The 8,992-nt window shown below is 36.3% G+C and overlaps 1 pseudogene; it reads right to left on the bottom strand.

Annotated features, from left to right (window-relative positions):
• Positions 1-3,675: 3,675 nt before the first annotated feature.
• Positions 3,676-5,550, bottom strand: LOC114312802 (uncharacterized; annotated as a pseudogene).
• Positions 5,551-8,992: the final 3,442 nt, after the last annotated feature.

Below are 8,992 nucleotides of genomic sequence, written 5' to 3'. Positions count from 1 at the left end.
TTATAAAAAAATGCTTTCTGTTAACACAGTAGTGTCATAAGTCATTTCAAAAATCACAAAGGCCGAATTTGAAAGTGTCAGAAACCTCAAGGAAGGTCTGTGTATGTGTAGTTTACTCAAATAAAAATAAGAATAATTTGATGCTTGTGGTGCTGAAAAAGGTTGCTACCCTTGGGCTGTAATGATGAGGAATTAAGCTTATAGACACTTGCCTTGTATGAGGAAACAAACAGCAAAGATCAAGCTCCAGCAGTTGTAGGTACTTCAGAAATTCCTTGATTCCACAAGGAATCTGTAACAACCCTCACTTTACTGTAGTCATGCTTGCATGTATTTACATGATCTTGTCTTGTTAAGTTGCATTTACAAACCTTGATTTGTTTCGCATAAGCGTTGCTTGCATGCCTTGTTCCTTGCTTGGTGTGAGTTTAGCCGAGGTCATCTTAAGCCTAGGTTACACCTTTGAACTTCTTACACCTAGGACCATCTTGGAACCACTTTGGTTGACCTCCACCCTCACTCTGACATGTTGGCCGAGATGTCATTATCTAGGCCAAGGTGTTCATCACCAAGGCCGAGATGTTATACCAAAGTGATCTTGTCCCTGGACTGGTACGACCTAGGCCAAGGTGTGGCACAGCTAGGCCAAGTGTTGTCCTTCCTCGCCGAGATAATTGAGACCCTACTTGCCGAAGCTTTGTCCTAGCCGAGATCATTACCTGCCGAAGTGCCCATGTCACCTTACTTGTTGCTTCCACTTTGTCATAGCCTTGTCTTTTCATTCAGTCACCTTTTTGAGGAGAACCAACCGGTCGTTGCCACGTGTCCCAGCGGAGGGTTAAGTCTGCTGGCAGTAGAGAAAACATATCATTTTGTCATATCTCTTGTATGGTAGAGAGAGAAGCTCTAGGAAGAGGAAAGGAAGTTGGAGTGAGAGAGCCAGATCCCAAGCTTGATCTTTAGAGTTTGAGCCGTTTAATCCGTGTTTTGAGGTTAGAATCTTGATTTACTCTTGTTATTCTTTATGTTGATCCGATTGCATTGCATGATCTAGCATGATTCATGAGCCATGCATTGATTTAAAGCTTGCTTTAGAAAGAGAAAATGATGTTCTTATGTTCTTGAGATAAAACCATGTTTTGATCCGAAAGTTTGTAACAAGTTCTATGTTTTTGTGTTTGTTTCCATGAAATATTCAAGTATGGGTACCCAGGTCCATGTTTTCAAACTCATCTCATGAAAACTCAGATTTCGAATAAAGAAGTTATGAATTTATCATTCATGCTCTTCATGTCCTTCAAGAGGGAAACCCAAATTTTCCCAGACTTCATTTCCTTGAATGTGGTCGTCGGGAACACACCTCGGCCAAGAGGTGTGGGACCTCGGCCTAGAACTGGTTAGTATCCAGCATGTTTTCCAGAGATGAAAAGGTAGTGTTGTAACTCCCAGCATGTTTTGCTTTGTTTTGACTTGATTTTGAAAGAAATGCCGAGATCCTTTCCTGTCATGTAAAGCTTGTTTTAAGGATGCATTTCATATCCATCTTTGAGCATCTCACCTTGTCTTATTGAAACGCATTCAATGGAATTTATTATGTGCTTGTAGGCCTTGGATCCTTGCTTGTAATTCCTTCACCCGAAGAACTATGTGAGTGGTATTTTTAATAAAGCTGTGTTATAATGTTTTGATAAAAGCTTTGCTTTGCTTTGTTTTGGAAAAGTATTTGATCAAGCATGAATGATTGTCCCTAGTTTTGTATCTAGTATTATATTTGTTTTGATGACGTTCTGGGAAAGTCCTTAGTGCCAGGGGACTATAATGCAACTGCACCCTTGTTTTGCCACTGACGGTTTTCCGCGTGGGTTTGTTTGTTCGGAATGTCATCCCTTGTATTATATTGATGCTAGTAAGCATCCCTTGAAGATTTGAAAGACTTGATTGATGGACTCGGTTCATCCCTTGATTTTGTATAAGTTATGCTATGTATTGTTTAGAAAAGAGATCTTGAATATCATTCATGCAAAACCTTTATTACTGGTATCATTCACTGAGTATCCAAGCTCACCCTCTCTATATATATGTAGGTGAAGAGCAGGAAGGCGGTGACGCCTAGATGATTGTTTGCAAGATGCTTTTGGATTCATGTTTTGTAGCATCTTGAAGATTATGCTTCTTGGCTTGTGGTTATTTCTTTTGTATATGTTGGCTTGAGAAGCTGTTTGATCAAGATCTAATATGTATTTATTGTACTTGTACTCAAGTTGTAAAACCACGTTATGTATGACATTTCATTTGATCTATGCACAACTCTTATGGACTAATTAGATTTAAATTTATTGCTTCCGCACATGTAAGCCCCATATGTATACTTTGATTGTGTGTGAACCTTTGTAAGTTGGCCTTTGGTAATCTTGGATTACTGGCCATCACGGCACCATTCTACTAGGGGCAGAATGGGGTCGTGACAGAATTCTTCCCAGTCCAAGATGTTACAACCTTTAAAACTCCATCAAGGATTTGAATAATCTCCATAATCACCACCCGGGTCCTTTAACAAAGTCCCTGCACCATTATCAGAATGAGGGTGCAAATTAAAACTAGATCGATGAGTCCAAACCTAATTCTTAAGGGCCCGTTTGCTTTAGCTTTGTAGAGCATGCTGATACTCTATTTGATCAAGTCAATTACTAGTACATGAGCTTCAATTGGAGCAAAAACATGAATGAATTGATAGTCCTCACAATCAACACAAGAATATAGTGTTCTAATAAATACCCATAGAATAATATAAAAATAATATTGTATTTGAAATAGCTTAGAAGAAAAGGAACAGTTGTTAATTCAACAAGAATTTTTTGTTGCCATTGAATTATGTCAGCACTGAGGTATGTGAGTGGGGTTGCTTAGAGCGGCAGCAGTGATATGAACCTTCAAAAGAGGGGAATCAAAAATTTTGACAGGGTGAAAGAATTATGAGGCATTATGCACAAGATACATAAATGGAAATTATAAATCAACAATAGGCATTCGAACAAGGCGAGAATTGCCTCACCCACTATTGGGAAGAGTATCAACTTCTAAATGGTTTATTCATCGATCTTTTTATTTTTATTTTTTTTCTTCCATTTAACAATGACAATCTTATCTATGATGTAAAGCCTCTCAAGCTTTGTATAAACCTCATAGAGCACAAAGACCAACCATTATTGTAATTTCTAACCAACTGGGCATTCTACAATAGTTATGCCTCTTCCAACACCACATACAAAGATATTTAATCATCTACACTACTCATACCATAAATTCTCCTTTAGAGAACTAGTTGATGACCACATACCTAAGAAAGAAATCTCCAAAAGTACCACTGGGGGTCATTTGTCCTAAATCCCTAAGAAATGACCACTTGTACATAATTCTGGGGACTAAAAAAGAATCTATTTGAATTTGTAACATGTGAATTAAAATACTGTAGAGAGAGAGGTAACAAATAGTCTACAAGTTTCTACAACATGTGAAAATAATGCTGCAAAGTCATGTAGCAACAATTCCAAAATTATTGATGGAGAAGAAGTATGAGCCCATGTCAATATATAACAAAAGAAAAAAAAAAGGGAGCTTCACCTAATAATATATATTATGATATGTACGTAGCTTTACCTTCACAGCTTAAGCACTTTACTCAATCTCTTGCTTTCCACGACTATCTTTGGTCATGAACTTCTTTATCACTTCTTGGAGAGCAAGATCTTGTCCTTTAGTTGAGAGTATATCTATGATCAAGGAAGAATTGGATGCATTTACTGAAAAACCCCTTTGAACCATTTCCTCAACGAGTATTAATGCCTCATAGGGCTTGTGTTGTCCAATAAATCCTCGGATAATAGTGTTGTAAGTGACATCATTTGGCAAACAACCATTTTGTTCCATTTTAACAAACAACTCTTTGGCTTCATGCAGTAGACCTTCTTCACAAAGACCTTGTATCATCGTAGTGTATGTCTTAACATCAGGTTGTAATCCCTTGGAAGAAAGGTTACTGAAAAGAGCCTTTGCAGTACCAAGCTTGTTGTCCTTGCAAAATGCATCAATGAGAATACTGTATGTAACACTATTAAGATCTAAACCATTCCTTTCCATCATTTGGAATAATGACAATGCTTTGGAAATATTCTTGTTTCTGCACAGCCCATCCAACACGATACCATAAGTTTGAGAATCTGGATTTATGCCTGCAGCTTGCATATCATTAAAAAGTTTTTGAGTAGCTCCACATCTACCTATTTGAAACAAACCCCGTAACATAGCATTGAACATTTCAGTGTTAGGTCTCGACCCCCTTCGAGGCAATTGTCGAAAGAGAAGCAAGGCCTCATCTATTTTCATTTTCTTGCAATATCCATTAATCAAAATGTTGTGGCTAACAATGTTAGGGTGAAGGCCCCTATCCACTATGGTATTGAACACTCTGATTGCTTCATCCATGTGACCTTGCAAACAATATCCATCCATTAGAGTACTGTATGTGACTACGTCAGGACCCACACCTCTTCGTATCATGAATTCAAGTACTCCCTCTGCCTCTTTCATCTTCCCTTCCTTGGTACATGCATTCAACAACACACTATACGTATGAACATTCGGAGCAATACCACTATCCAACATTCCTTTGAACATTTCAGCAGCCTCCTTCCACCGACCGAAATTACATAGGCCATGAATCAAAGAAGTATAAGTGACAACATTTGGGAAAATACCCTTTTCATGCATTGTAGAAAAGAGTTTAAGAGCATCATCCACCATTCTATCCTTGCAAAGATTGTCAATGATCGTGGTATACACTACAGTGTTAGGTTCATAACTTCCCTCTTCCATAATCCTAAGCAAACTAACAGCCCTGAAAGTGTTTCCCGTTCTGCAGAGCCCATTGACAATGGTTCCATACATAACCACGTTGGGTTCAATTTCTCTAGCTCTCATTAATTTCTTAACTAACTTCACAGCTTAAGGAGTTTTATCTTGCAAAATAAGCCCATTAATCAGAGTTGTGAAGGTAGTTACATCAGGTGTATAACCGCGTTTGAAGAGGGTTCCCAAAAGAGACAACCCAAAATCGACTCGATTAAGGCGGCAGTAATAGTTAATAGCAATGTTGAAGGTGTAGAAATTGACCTGAATAGCTTGGAACTGTTGCAACTTGTTATGAATAAGAGAAAGAGCAGTGGCGTAATGAGCCATTTTCAAAATAGAGCCTAAAGCTTTGTTGAATTGAGAAATTGGGGGTAAAGGTCGCATTCGGAGCATGCGATTGAAGGAAATTAAAGCAGAATGAAGATGATTGGGACCCAAATTGCATGGTTGTTTGGGTAAGGCTTTAGGTTTAGGTTCGTGTCCTTGAGGATGAGAAGTAGGGTTTTTGGTGGTGTTAGAGAAAGAACGAAACAGAACAAATAGAGATGGAGATGTGGAAGTACGTTTTAATAGCCAATGATTGTAGTAAGCTATTCTTGGTCCAATAATGGAAGAAATAGAAATTCTTCTTCTTCTTGACATCTTCTTCAAGCTCAGCTCTGTGTTCGCGAGCAGACACCAGGGCTTTTCCCAAATTAAGCCAAATTAGCAACTTATTTCCCAAACTAGGCCTAGTTTGGACAGAATTTCCACTCTAGGCTAAAACGTGGTTGTGAACCACGCTTTCACTATTTTTCTGCCTCTCGCATGGAAAATTTGTAAAATCGTAAAAGTGTGTTTCCAAACCACACTTTTAATTAAGAAAGCGTGGTTAGGAACCACGCTTTTAAGTAAATTTATTTATTTATTTATTTATTTCTGAAAACGTGGTTGTGAACCACGCTTTTAAGTTAAAAAAAAATTTTCCTAAAAATGTGGTTGTGAACCACGCTTTTAAGTGATTTTTTTTTTTTTTTGAAAACGTGGTTGCGAACCACGCTTTAACTGTGTAAAAATTTTTTCCTAGAAAACGTGGTTTTGAACCACGCTTTTATTGTGGTTTTAAATAATTTTTTTTTTTTTTTCCAGAAAACTTGGTTCAATACAATTTTTAAATTATTCATATAAAATATCGTCTTGTTCACAACCACGCTTTTACTACCGAAATACATTTTTTAAGGAAAGCGTGACCACTCACTGTTGATTATTATTATTATTATTATTCAATCCGCATTCTATAATTCGCTCAATCATCTTGTAGATCTCTATATATAAATTATTCATATAAAATATCGTATTAAATTTGTAATCTTAGCTACCAAATTTTATTATTTTAATATTTAAAAATCAATTATATAATTTGGAAATTATGTTTCACATCCATTATTTTTTTTTTTAAATGATAAAATTATATGTACAATTATCAGATTAATTTGATATTTACATAAATAATTTATACATTAAATTTTTAAAAAATAAACAGCATGCATTGTCTAAAGAGTAATGAATTGTGTAAAAAATGTAAATTAAATATTTGCTTAATTTACTTGATATTTTTTAAATTGTTATTTAAATATAAAATTTTAAATAAATTTTTATTTTGTTATATAATTCAAATATGATTTAAAAAAGATCGATAATGGACAAAAATAAAAACAACAAATAAAAAATTAAAAATTAAAAATTAAAAAAGAAGAAGAAAATAATGGCCTCGAGACACGCACCCTCCCAGAGAACATTTTGCGCAGTTTCAGAGAAATTTTGTTGGGGCTTTTCCCAAACTAAGCCCCTATATGAATTTATTTCCCAAACTAAGCCTACTTTTGCAGATTTTTCGAAACTAAATATTTGTTGCCACGAAATATTTACATAAAACTTCACACAACATATATAAAGTATCTAATTTGCTAATTACTACTACGAACAGGAAAACAAAATAAAGGTATGACTATAGCACTTATAACAGTTTAGAACGTTGTAGTTAGCTCAAACATAAGTATCCCACAAAAATAATTTGTGGAAACATTCAACATAACACAAAACATAAAATAAAGTGACAAGTACAATACTTAACAGTTACATAGACAAATATTAGACAAACCTTTCACAAACTCATTGTCGAAAGAGTTATTTTAACACACACAACATATAATTATGGATAACTTAATATAATTTAGCAGACAGATAAATGCCTAATCCTCACTCAAATCGGCAATCTCAGAGTCTGAACAATCAGAGAGCTCAGGGTCAAAGAGAAGTGCATGATCGTCCTTGATAGCCGCAGCATTTGGTGTTGTTCCGTTCTTCTTGGCATCCGACTTAAGTATAGATAGTTCCATATCATGGACTGACCTACGGCACATTTGAGAAATCTCATGATGAAGTCTTTCACATAATCGATCAACATTATCTGAATTTTCCTTTTGGATCTGAACTGAACGTGTGCTTTCGGCACCTTCAGTCGATTTTCCCGACATAATCTTTCCATTTGCACTCGCTCTATAAATAGTGCGGGCCACTTCAGAAGTCTAGCGTCTGCTAAACCATATCCTGTTTGATTATCAGATGGATCCTCCACGAAACCACATGGATCTCGATAGTACTTGGGCATGACAAAATGTCGCTTCCCAAACCTATCATGATAAGCACAAGAGGCATCTAACAAAGTAAATGGTGTTTCATCTTCAGTATCACCACTTCCCCTTCCCGTTCCTGTTCCTCGGCATGAACTCTCACCTCTTTCGAAGTTCCTACCCCCTGCGAGTCCCCTTCCTGTTCCTCTTCCTCGTCGTGAGCTCTCACCTCTGCGATTCCTACCCCCTGCCGTGAATCTATACTCCATTTGACTTTTTCTCAATAGATGAACGATAGTTTCCTAGGGTGAACTCAGTGGAAAGGTTGTGTGTTTACCATCACTCCTTCAGTCCTTTATATAGTTGTTTGTCAACACTATTGCCATGTGGTCGTATTAATGTGACTTAGATGGATTCTGAAATGTGATGAAAAAGCAAAGCATCTAAGTCGCGCTGCACAAAGTCACATGCATCACTGCATGTGACGAAAAAAGTCATAAAGTATATAACTGACAAAGTCAGAAAGTCACATGCATCATTGCATCATTGCATAAAGTCACATGCATCACTGCACAAAGTCACATGCATCACTGCATCACTGCACAAAGTCACATGCATCACATGCATCACTGCATCTGAGGAAAAAAGTCACATACATCACTGCATCGCTGCACAAAGTCACATAGCATCTGAGGATAAAACAAAGCATTCAATTTATTATGTCTGTTAAAGTCACTACATCACTGAGAAATGTTGGACGTATTACTACGCCGAGCTACAATTTATTATCGTACCATAGCTACTGTGCCCATGTGAATTCTGCAATTCATAATGGGATGAGGGGGTGTCAGAACAAAGTAATAAAACAATTAGACCCTTTGTGTTTAAAAAGCCACCCTATCCAGCTCCAAATAGATTCATAAACGTTGAAGATAAAATATTATAGAGTTAGAATGTATTGAAGATCAATTTGTAGTAGAGTTAGAATGAATGGGTTTTTCGATGTATAGAACTTGAAAGTGTTACAGATAAAAGCTAGCCTAGTATCCAGACAAGAACAACACCGACTTAAATGAACACATAGTTAACTTCAAATTAAATTGGTCAAATTTCTCCAATTAAATTAAATGAAATATGTAAGGTGAAAAGTGAAATTAAATATATTGTGAAGGCAAAATAAATTGAATTATATTTGTAAGCGGAAAAGTGAAATTAAATTTGTAAGTGGATTTGAACTTTGCTTAAAACCTTCAGATATGCATTGAGTAGTAAATGAAAGTCAAAGTGATAACTCGTATAAAGTTGATGCATAGTTGTTCAGGTCATAAAAGTTGACGTGACAACTCTGATGCATAGTTGTTTACAATAATTTCAAACATACAGCTACCATGTGTAATGGCTTTGCCATGCTTATACATGAGTTATCAATAGGAAGAGAAATTCGTAACGAATCTTGACATGTGTACTTATAA

The sequence above is a fragment of the Camellia sinensis genome, chromosome 10, assembly GCF_055761805.1.
Source record: "Camellia sinensis isolate YWXY chromosome 10, ASM5576180v1, whole genome shotgun sequence".
Taxonomy (NCBI): Eukaryota; Viridiplantae; Streptophyta; class Magnoliopsida; order Ericales; family Theaceae; genus Camellia; species Camellia sinensis.
Note: the sequence above shows the minus strand (reverse complement) of the source record. Positions and strands in the feature narration are given on the sequence as shown.